General features: G+C 42.0%; 1 long non-coding RNA gene across 1 annotated transcript; it reads right to left on the bottom strand.

The window, feature by feature from the left end:
* Nucleotides 1-1,981: 1,981 nt before the first annotated feature.
* Nucleotides 1,982-4,825, bottom strand: LOC130564045 (uncharacterized). The gene is made up of 4 exons (XR_008964187.1): nt 4,698-4,825; nt 4,274-4,449; nt 3,602-4,211; nt 1,982-2,106 (listed from the first exon to the last, which is right to left on the bottom strand). It is a non-coding gene; the product is annotated as an uncharacterized LOC130564045 (long non-coding RNA).
* Nucleotides 4,826-6,821: the final 1,996 nt, after the last annotated feature.

Raw genomic sequence — 6,821 nt, 5'->3', positions numbered from 1 at the left:
TGTGGTTACCAACGTTCTTCAAAATTTTAAATTCAATTTTATTTATATAGCGCTTTTCACAGTGTGCATTGTTCCAAAGCAGCTTTACAGGAGAAAATAAGAAAAACTGAAAAACACAAAAAAGGTAAAACAGCACAGTGCATGGTGTTTATAGAACAATCAAGATTATTCTAGTAAATAATATCTAATAAATGCTTTTTGTGACATTTGAGATGTGATTTTTAAATGACAGGTTGCTGTCTAATATAACGCCTAGATCTTTAACTGTATTCGTTGGAGTAACAGTGCAGCCTTCAACTTGCGGGTTATAATCCGAAATATTCTGCTCACGTGTCTTTGGTCCGATAAGTAATATTTCTGTTTTATTAGAATTTAAAAGAAGGTAATTACAAGTCATCCAATGTTTTATATCTTCGATGCACTCTGCCAATTTGGATAGTTGGAAGTAATCATCTGGTCTTGATTAGATATATAGCTGAGTATCATCTGCATAACTGTGGAAGCTAATTCCATGTTTTCTAATAATGTTTCCAAGGGGCAGCATGTATATGGAGAATAGCAAGGGTCCTAAAACCGATCCCTGAGGTAATCCATAATTTACTTGCGTTAGATTTGATGATTCCCCATTTAAATGGACAAATTGATGTCTGTCTGATAAGTACGATCTGAACCATTGTAGTGCCTGTCCCTGAATACCGGTATAATTGTGTAAGCGATCTAGAAGTATTTTATGGTCTACAGTATCGAACGCAGCACTAAGGTCAAGCAGGACTAGGAGTGAGATGTTACCTTTATCTGATGCTATAAGCAGGTTGTTTGTAATTTTAACGAGCGCAGTTTCAGTACTATGATTGTCACCGCTCTGCCTTATCTTGTCATGGTTTTCTTGGTCTTGTGGCAGAGCCGTGACAAAGCCTTTGGTTATGTGTGGAGAGAAACATATTATTGTCCTTTTGACAATAATATGCATTCTCTCCAGTGCATCGTCATTGGCCCCGCTCCTCTCGTTTCCTGTATTGTTTCCTGGCCGTGTTTGATTACCCTCACCTGCCCTGTGTCGTTATCATTTGTTTGTCTTCCCTTTAAATAGTCCTCATGTGTCATTGTCTTGTTGCTCGTGGATTGCGTTCTATGTTTTGGATGTGTCCTGTGCTGTTAAAACCTCGTACCTTGTGGATGTTATCATGTTACCTAGTCCGTTGCCTTGTTCCTGTTTCTGTTCCCTGTCTGATGTGTGTATTCTTCATTTATAGTAATCTCAGTATAGTAATCAGAGTTTGTTTTGCCCCCCGTGGGAAGTCTTTTGGTTTGCATTTTGTTACAATTAGTCCTGTCTGTGTTTTCCCCCATCGTGGGTGTTTTGTTTGGTTTTATTAAAGTCTTTGTGTTAACCCCTTCATTGCCGCTGCCTGCATTTGGGTTCTTTTCCGTGTGACCTTGACAATGATGCAGTCTAAAACCTTATTTTGTAAGAAAGAGCACAACTGAGTGGACACTACGTTTTCTAGTATTTTAGACAGGTAAGGGAGATTTGAAATCGGTCTATAGTTTCCTAGTTCATTGGGGTCTAAGTTTGGTTTCTTGATAAGAGGCTTAATGACGGCCAGCTTAAAGGGTCCTGGGACATGGCCTAGATTAATTGACGAGTTGACAATGTTATAAATGTGCACAATTGCAACGGGTAATAACTCTTTTAATAATTTAGTTGGTATGGGGTCTAATAAGCAATTTGTAGGTTTAGATGTTGCAATAAGTTTATGTAATAAAGCTCAATAAAGCGGAAGGAAGGAGGCGGGAACCGGCGAACATTCAAAACATTTAATCAAAAATAAATAAACAATAAATCCAGCAGTAAAAAGGCCGGCAGCCCCTCACGGACGACTGCCGGCCACACAATCATAAACACATAAACAAAACTTAACTAATGTCCGGGCCTCTCTCGCCATATTCTCCTGCCGTTCGTCCTTTTATGCTTCCGATCTCCTCCGTGAGAGATATGAGGCCAGTGACGCCCAGCTGACACTCATTATCAATCGCGTCCCGGCCTCGCTTCCTCCTCCCACGGCTCTCGTCGTGCCTCCCTCATCACAGTTTAATTAAATCTTCCTGTTTTATAGGTGAAAAACACTTTAGCCTTTCTTTTGGGGCAAAGATTGGTACTAATTTATAGGACAGATTTGGAGGTTGAGTTTTTACTATTTTGTCTCGTATGTTTTCGATTTTCTCTGTAAAAAAAATCATGAATTCATTGCTACCAAGGTGCGGCGGAATAACCAGGTCAGGTGATGTCTGTTTATTTGTTAATTTAGCAACTGTACTAAATAAAACCTTGGATTGTTTTTGTTAGTTTCTATGAGGTTACGGAGGTGCTCAGTCTTTGCTGCTATTAGTGCCTTTTTATAACAGTTTGCACTCTCTTTCCACGCAATTTTAAAGACCTCTAATTGGGTTTGTTTCCATTTGCGCTCCAGTTTACGTGTTTCTCTTTTAAGGGCGCGAGTGGTGCTATTGTATCATGGTGCTGCGTTTTTTCTCATTAATCTTTTTTGACTTCATAGTTGCGACAGCTTCTAATGTATTAGAGAAAATAGTGCCCAATTTGCTGGTCATGTCATCAAGAGATTCTGTATTTATTGGTATGGTTATTAAAGGAGTCAGATCTGGCAAGCTCTTTGCGAAACTATCTTTAGTAGTCGAGGTAATTGTTCTACCCTGTCGATAACGAGTTAAACGGCTGATTTCTGCAGTGCGCAGTGTACATGTTATAAGATAGTGATCAGTGACATCGTCGCTTTGAGGTATAATATCTATATTGGTTAGATCGGCTCCGTGAGATATAATCAAGTCTAGTGTATGATTAAATTGATGAGTGGGTCCATTGATGTGTTGTGTTACTCCAAAAGAGTGTAATAGCTCTGTAAACGCCACTGCTAATGTATCGTTAGCACTAGCTACGTGGATATTAAAATATCTGACAATTAGTACTTTATCAACGTTAACCAATAGGTTTGATAAGAAGTCCGCGAACTCTTTCAGAAAATCAGTGTAGGGAACAGGGGGTCTATACACAGTAGCCAATGTAAAAGAAAGCAATGGTTTTTTTACTTTCATTTGGAACAATTATGTTTAACGCAAGCACTTCAAATGATTTAAATTTATGCTCTGTTCTCTGAGTTACAGTAAGAAAGTCTCTAAAGATTGTTGCAACACCACCACCTCGACCAACCGGATGTGGCTCATGCATATAACAGTAGCTTGGTGGGGTACACTCATTTAGACCGTAATAATCATTTGGTTTAAGCCAGGTTTCGGTAAGGCAAAGTATATCAAAACTGTTGTCTGTGATCATTTCATTTACAATAACTGCCTTTGAATTTAGTGATCTAATATTAAGCAGGCTGAACTTTATGAGTTGGTTTTGGTCGTTTATTACATTGTCTTCAGGTTTAATCACGATCAGATTTTTTCTCTGAGTTTTGCCTAAATTATTATTTTGTAGTATTATTCGGGGGACAGATACGGTCTCTATGCATTTGGAAGTAGTAACATTTATAACAGTTGAGTGGGAGGAACACAGACTATGGTTAAAGTTTTGACTTACCGGTGGGAGACATAGTCAAACGGTGCGTAGCGTCTTTGAGATGTTGTCAGAGAGAAGATCCGCTCCGATGCTGCTGGGGTGCAGGCCGTCGGGGCGGAAGAGCCTAGGTCACTCCCAGAACAAATCAAAATTATTAACAAAGAGCAGCTTCTGTTCAATACACCATGACATCAACCATTTATTTAGCGCAAATAGTCTACTGAACTTTTCATTCCCTCGTCGGTAGGTAGGAAGCGGCCCTGATATGATGATCCTCGCCGTGGGCGATGCGTTGCCGCATCCTGACATCGTTCACCCCCGCGTGCAGCACGACAGCTCCGACGTTAGCGTCGTCCTTCAGGATCGCAGGTACCTGCACAGAGACATCAAGAACACGGGTGCCAGGAAAACAATGAGTGCGCACCTTACCTTTAGTGGAGGAAGCGCATACGTTCCGGACGATTGAGTCTCCGATGACCACAGCGTTGCATTCTGTCTCGCAGAGGGCGGCAAAACGGTTCCTGGTTGGGATCTCAAAGACCGGTGGCGGCAGTTGGGTCATCGCTCCAGTCCTGGCTCGCGCCTTGGAGTGAAGTTCATTTGGGCTGATCGTGTTCTCGAAGCCTGGACTCTGTGTAGAGAAACACGTGAAGTAGAAGTGGTAGGAGTATTACAATCGCGATTAAAACTTACCACGGATTTGCGGGATGTTTCCAGTGCCGTTTTACGTTCTCGCAGCCATGACTGCTTCTCAAGTAAATCCTGGATCTGCTTCTCCACAGCCTCTAATTCCGACTGAAGTGCGAACGTTTCCTCTTCTGCACTCAGAGGTACAAACACGTCTGAAACAAAATGTCTTCTTTTGTCTTCTGCCGAAAAAAGAAAGTCACAGAGGTTTAAAATGACTAGAGGGTGAGTAAATGATGAAATGATGGACTATCCCTTTAACATGAAGGCACTTAACCTGAAGTCCTGCCTCTTTTCCTGTCCTTTAGATATCAAATGCAATGAAAATCTGCTTTCATCTATGCTAATGAGAAAATAACTAGTCTCGCGTCATCGGTACATAAATAGCAATACAACTTATTTCACATGAATCCGAAGCACAAGCACTTACTTTGACCCTTTGCAAGTCCATTTTATCTCGCTAGCTTCAATTGACATCACAAGCAACGCCGAACATCCACTCATATTCCAAGAGCAAGGGCATAAACCAACCCTCAGAAGGCCACAACCCGAACGAACTTCAGCTGATATCGACTATCTGACAGAGAGGAGAAAAATACTCCCTATTCAGACATGAGAAACAGCAATAAAGAATAAGGAAGCGCCATAAAGCTTTAACAACTCTACACTAACATGAACTCCATTGACTTGCTTGCTCCAGGAAAATTGTACGCATTTTTAAACTTTCACCCGGTGTGCGTATAGCTGAGGAGATTAATTTACACATGGGTTGTTGTAAGAAAATGCTGAATGGTGCAAAACTACGAACGGGGTCCTCAAAGTTCTGTAGGAGTCATTCCGTTTCATTAGGAGGCCTATGCCTCGTTACCGCCATTAATCTGTTCTAACAGAGCTATTGAAAACAGAGCTATGTTTTCTGTACAAACTCTTCACAGGTTTATTCTTTATTTGTTCACAGAAAACACATTGTATTTTCAATTACATTTGCAAAGCTATGTTTCTAGGGCGTTTTAGGGCGCTTTGAGTGGTTGCCAGGGTGTTGCTATGTGGCTGCCAAAGTGTTCCAAGTGCTTTTTAGAATGTTGTGATTGCAAGGGTGTGTGGGTTGTATGCTGTGTGGTTGCTAGGGAATTTTGGATGGTTGTCAGCATGATGCTTAAGGGTCTATTTAAAAAAAATGGCATAATATTCTGATACAGTTAGAACTCATAATTAATAATGGAATTATTTGTGATTTGTTTTCGCTTTTGAAATGCTAAAATCCCCAAACCTTTGCTTAAAAGTTAACAAAAATCAGTTATTGAGCAATTATGTTAGGAATCGAGTATGGCAAAGACTTCCATTTCTTCTGCTCTGGTTTTGTTTCTCTTGAGTTCTTATTTTCCTTCGCTGTTTTTCTTGTGTTTTAAAATATGCTGTATGCCAGGGGTCTTTAACCTTTTGCAGGGATCCTTGGTGCACAAAAACCGGGCCCTGGGTGTCACGACTGGCGTGCAAGAACCCAAGCGCAGGCAGGCAGTGAAGGGGTTAACTCAACAAAGGATATATTTATTACAACAGACGCAAAACAAAAACCCACGAGGGGGTGTCAAAAACAGGAACGAACTAAAACACAAAACCAGAAACCAAACACTTCCCTCGGTGGGGCAAAACAAAACACGACACAACGTCTTAAACAAAACAAGGCAGGATAAAACCAAAGCAAAAACACAAAACTCAGTTTCTCGAACAAGGCATGAAACAGGAACACGGGCGACAACACGAGCACGAGCACATACACAATGCAAACGTGCACGAGCACATACACAATGCAAACGTGCACGAGCACATACACAATGCAAACGTGCACGAGCACATACACAATGCAAACGTACACTCACATACATAGTACAGGCACCAAACACATACAATGCACGAGCACAAGACAAAGAAACAAGAGGGTATTTATAGGAAACACAAACGAGGGATAACGACATGGGGCAGGTGTGAGACATTAAACACTCAGGGAAAGATAACGAGGAAACAAGAGGAATGGGGCCAATGACAAGACACTGGAGAGAACGTATATTATTGTCAAACGGACAATAATATGTTTCTCTCCACACATAACCAAAGACTTTGTCATGACTCTGCTACAGGACCAAGAAAAACATGACTAAGGAAGCAGAGCCATGAAGAAGCCCCCCCTTTAATGAGCACCTCCAGGTGCTCACCAAGGGGTAGACGGACAAGACAAGGCAGACGAGACAAAGACAAGACCAGACAAAACATGGAGAACAGAATAGGGAAGACAAGACAAAATACAAGGGATTGGGGTGGACAAAAAAACAACAAACATGGGAGGGGGGGTGGGGCAAAACAAGGGCCATAGGGGGCAGTCATGGGGGTGGGGAAAGTCCCAGTCCCCGGCTGCGCTCGAGGGCGCTGAGTCCTGGGGGACTTAGGAGGAGTCCTGGGGGGACAGTCTTTGGCCCTGGGAGTCTTCCCAGGGCCGCTGGACAGGCTTGACGCCGGCTGGAAGGCCGGCTGGACATGGCTTGACGCCGGCTGGAAG

The sequence above is a fragment of the Triplophysa rosa genome, linkage group LG13 (assembly GCF_024868665.1).
Source record: "Triplophysa rosa linkage group LG13, Trosa_1v2, whole genome shotgun sequence".
NCBI lineage: Eukaryota > Metazoa > Chordata > Actinopteri > Cypriniformes > Nemacheilidae > Triplophysa > Triplophysa rosa.
This window is presented reverse-complemented; position numbering and strand designations above follow the sequence as displayed.